This window comes from Alosa pseudoharengus, unplaced genomic scaffold (assembly GCF_046254945.1).
Source record: "Alosa pseudoharengus isolate Yale_2024_CS ecotype anadromous, Long Island Sound unplaced genomic scaffold, YU_APseudo_1.1 YU_APseudo_1.1_scf_4, whole genome shotgun sequence".
Taxonomy (NCBI): domain Eukaryota; kingdom Metazoa; phylum Chordata; class Actinopteri; order Clupeiformes; family Clupeidae; genus Alosa; species Alosa pseudoharengus.
The window spans coordinates 5,231,029-5,236,028 of NW_027468774.1; the positions used below are offsets into that span (position 1 = coordinate 5,231,029).

Genomic DNA, 5,000 nt, shown 5'->3' on the forward strand with positions numbered 1-5,000 from the left:
AGAGAGAGAGAGAGAGAGAGAGAGAGAGAGAGAGTTAGAGTACGTAGTGAACACCTGAGCGAGAGAGGGAGAGAGAGAGAGTTAGAGTACGTAGTGAACACCTGAGGGAGAGAGGGAGAGAGAAAGAGAGAGAGAGAGAGAGAGTGTTAGAGTACGTGTGGAGGAACGGAGGGAGAGAGAGAATTAGAGTGCGTGTGGAGGGATGGAGAGAGAGAGAGTGATATAGTATGTACTGTATGGAGGGAGAGAGAGAGAGAGAATTAGAGTACATTTGGAGAGAGAGAGAGAGAGAATTCCATTTGAACAAGGGCAACACAATAACTCATACAAATGGACATTACACAAGACCGCCAAATTAAAAAGAGAAACAAAGAAATAATCAATCTAATAAAAACCTGGAGGCTAACTAGATAACACCACGCAGAGAGAAAGAGAGAGAGATGGAGGTAGAGAGAAGAGAAGAAAGAGATGTAGAGTGAATGAAAGGGGGAACAAGAGAGAGTGCCAGAGGGAGGGGAAGATACAGATGAAAGAGAAGAGAGGAGAAAAGAGTCAAACAGTAGTGTCTATACAATACCCAGAGTGCCTGAAGACACACACACACACACACACACACACACACACACTACCCAGAGTGCCTGAAGAGACACACACACACACACACACACACACACACTACCCAGAGTGCCTGAAGACACACACACACACACACTACCCAGAGTGCCTGAAGACACACACACACACACACACACACTACCCAGAGTGCCTGAAGACACACACACACACACACACACACACACACACACTACCCAGAGTGCCTGAAGACACACACACACACACACACACACACACACACACACACACTACCCAGAGTGCCTAAAGACACACACACACACACACACACACACACAAACACACACACACACTACCCAGAGTGCCTGAAGAGAGGTTTGAACAGCCAAATGAAACAGAACACATGTGTGTCTCAAAATCTGAGGCGTGTGTGTGCCTGAGGTGGATCTCATCTTTAATGTTTGTTTGTTTAGTTGGTCCAGATCAGAGCACTTCTCTTATTTCATATTTGTTTGTTTGTTTGTTTGTTTGTTTCCCTGGCATATTCTCTTAGCGTCCCTTCCTCTATGGTCTCCTCAGAAAGGGACACTGACAGATGAAGTATTGAGAAGCACATCTGCGTCCTGGTCTGATGAAGTATTGAGAAGCACATCTGCGTCCTGGTCTGATGAAGTATTGAGAAGCACATCTGCGTCCTGGTCTGATGAAGTATTGAGAAGCACATCTGGGTCCTGGTCTGTTAGTGTCAGATGGCAGGAGCAGATCAGGGCCAGATCAGGGCCAGATCTGGGCCAGACTCTAAGCAGGCTGCTACCTCTGCTCTGCAGGCTTGCTGTGCAGTTCCTCATTCCCAGCAGTCCTCTGGCGCCACCTGCCTCAGGGTCGCCCCCTGCTGTCTGTCTGAGAGCACGGCGGCTCATCTTACGTAAGAGCACGCCGCCTCCTGCAGACTGGCATGGTGCTGGGCACAGGGATGAGCACTGCCAGATTCACCATAAAATACTGCAAAAAACCACTACAAGCACACACAATACAAACACACACACACACACACACACACACACACAGAACAACAATACACACAAACACAAGCAAACCGACATTAACACACACACACACACACACACACACACACACACACACACGTATGTATGTGCACAAACAAACACACACAGACACACACACACACACACACACACATTCACTCACTCACTCATATGCATACACCCCCACACAAAGATGCATGTAGATTTAAACACACCTACACACACCTGGCCTCAATATGACTTGTGTCCTCCATGAGCCGTGCTAAGCTAAGTTAAGCTACGCTACGCTAAGCTAAGTTAAGCTACGCTACGCTACGCTAAGTTAAGCTACGCTACGCTACGCTAAGTTAAGCTACGCTAAGCTGCCTCCTCTCGCTCTGTCTCTCCAGCACACATTAAACTGACTCTCTAGGAATAGACACTTCTTTGGCTTTGGCACTCAGCAACATTTTGAGACTATCTGTGTGCTGCTTTCATCATTTGTATTAACATTCAATTGCACACACACAAACACACACAAACACACAATACACTCACACATGCTTGTATATAAAAGACATATGGACATTATCCGCAACACTTCCATTACCATTCCATTCCATTCCCATAGATTTGCATAAAAGAGAAATTTACATACAAATATGCAATAACACACACACGCACGCACGCACACACACACCACACACACCACACACACACACACACACACACACACACAAACACACACACACACACACACACACACAAGGATATCCCAGTGAGAGTGGCCTTTCTCTTCAGGATGTAAACATTGGGATTAAGGGAAGACAAAAGGGGGTGATCAAGGTCAGAGAGAGAGAGAGAGAGAGAGAGAAAATGAACGATAGAGACACAGTGGAAAAGAGAGAAAGAACATGAAGAAAGTGGGATAATGACGAGTTGGTGAAAGTGAAGAATGGAGAGAATGGAGATGCATTAGAGGAAGAAAGAGTGAGAGTGAGCTAGACACTGATGGAGTGAGGGATGACAGAGAGGGAGAGGGAGGAGAGAAGGAGGAGAGAGGGAGGGGCGTTGTACTGCTCCAGTTGTGCAGTGGAGTAGGTCACATCATTTCAACCCTGTAACAGATGGCTACAACTCCCCCCAGCCTTCTCTCTCTCTCTTTCTCTCTCTCTCTCTCTCTTTCTGTCTCATGTGAATCTTTACTCCTTCCCTTTCATCCTTTCTCTTTGTTTTCTCTCTATTTTCATGATGTGCTCTCTTTTGTTTCTCGTTTGTTTCTCTTTTGTTTCTTTGTGTCTCAATTCTTCATTTTAGTCCCTGTTCTCTCTCTTTTCCACCCTTCTCTACCCTGTTCTCTCTCTTTTCAACCCTTCTCTACCCTGTTCTCTCTCTTTTCAACCCTTCTCTACCCTGTTCTCTCTCTTTTCCACCCTTCTCTACCCTGTTCTCTCTCTTTTCCACCCTTCTCTACCCTGTTCTCTCTCTTTTCCACCCTTCTCTACCCTGTTCTCTCTATCTTTTCCACCCTTCTCTACCCTGTTCTCTCTCCTCTCGGCTGTTGCTCAGTGTGTGGGATCACCCCCCCACAAATCCTCTCCTGCCCCCCCCGCGACCCCAAATCCCCTCCTGTGCCCGCCGACACCCCGGGCACACAATGGCAGGTTGCCCCCACCACCGGTGACGGGAGCACCAGGAGATTAATCTCTCATGCACACACACACACACACACGCACACACACAAACACACACACATCACATGCTCATTGACTCTGGTAAACATGACCTAAAGTTGACAGATTCTCAGCATAGCTCAGTCCAGTAAAACAGCAGCTCTCTAAAGACACTAATTACTGGAATCAAAACAAACCCAAACGTGAGCGTGAGCGTGGATGTGCGTACAGTGTCTCTGCAGAGCCGCTGATGTGGCGGAAACAAGGGCAGGATTAACGTCTGCAATATGTCTGCCACAGACATCATTAAGAAAAGGATATCTCTCTCTCTCTGTTTCTCTCTCTCTCACTCTCCCTCCTCCTCTCTTTCTGCCTATCTCTCTCTCTTTCTCTCTCTCTCTCTCTCTGGGGCACAGCAACCTGAGACAGCATGTTATCAGGCTCCACAGAAAGGTTCCTAATTCTGGTTGGCAAGGCAACAGCTTTCACACTCTGTCTGGGGACGTGCATTCCGTTACACTGGCGGGAATCCCACAATGCATTTGGGGAAGATGTTGTGGTCAACAGCAAACAGAAAAAAGTCTTTTAATGAAAAGAACAGAGAGGCCATGGCTTAAGTGGGGAGGGAGAATCAGACATCATTAGTGGGTAGTGGAGACATTCTGGCTCTGATGCCGGGTCAGCCATCTTGGCTCTGTTGCTGGTATGTGGTGATGTAGAGAGGTGTGGTTAGGCCTCCCATGCCATGAGTGTGTGTGTCTGTGGTGTGTGGGACTACAGGAATAGAAAGTGACAGCATCACACTAAAACCTCTCCAGTATCCACAAACACACATGCACATACACACGCACAGACACACACAGACACACACTCTCACACACACACGCGCGCACACACACACACACACACACAAAAAACCTCTCCAGTATTTCTGCTCAGGCATCCCACTAAGAGCTAAGAGATATGAGTGGGCAATAAGGATTTCAGCTGCATCCTGCCTTTCAAGTGATTCCTCTTTTCCTCTCCTCTTCTCCACTCCTTCTCTTCTCCTTTTTCTTTCCTGGTTCCTCCCATCTCCTGTCTCTCTTCCCTTCCAAACTGTTTTCTAGTTTTTGGATGAAACGCTTGCTTTCTTTAGTTTGACAACCAGCTTGAGTTTCAAACACACACACACGCACACACACACACACACACACACACTGACACACACACACATACAGAGAGACACATATACAGAGAGAGACATACTGTACACACACACACACACACATACAGAGAGACACTACCATAAAGGCTGAGCATGCCACTCACAATCCCCGACAGAGTCTAATTTGCACATGCTGCCACGAGCCCTGCAAAACACACACAGCTGAGAGAGAGGAGGAGGGAAGAGAGACAGAGAGCGTGAAGGAGAGAAAGAAAGAGAGAAACAGAGAGGAGGAAGAGAGAGAGAGAGAGAGAGAGAGAGAGGGTAGGAGGGAGAAAAAGACATCAGATGCACCAGACATGATACTTCCCCAGGCTTACTGACACCTCTGCACCAGTCTACATCTTAATATTACACATCCGCACATGCTATCTATCTCTCTCTCTCTCACACACACACACACACACACACACACACACACACACACACACACACACACAGATGCATGCACCCACACACACATAGACACACACACACACACACACACACACACACTGACACACACACACACACACACTCACA

At 47.3% G+C, this 5,000-nt stretch overlaps 1 protein-coding gene across 1 annotated transcript in view; it reads right to left on the bottom strand.

Moving 5' to 3' along the window:
• Positions 1-5,000, bottom strand: part of LOC143102790 (neurabin-2-like) — a 33,590-nt gene that overhangs the window by 9,735 nt on the left and 18,855 nt on the right. The window lies entirely within an intron of this gene.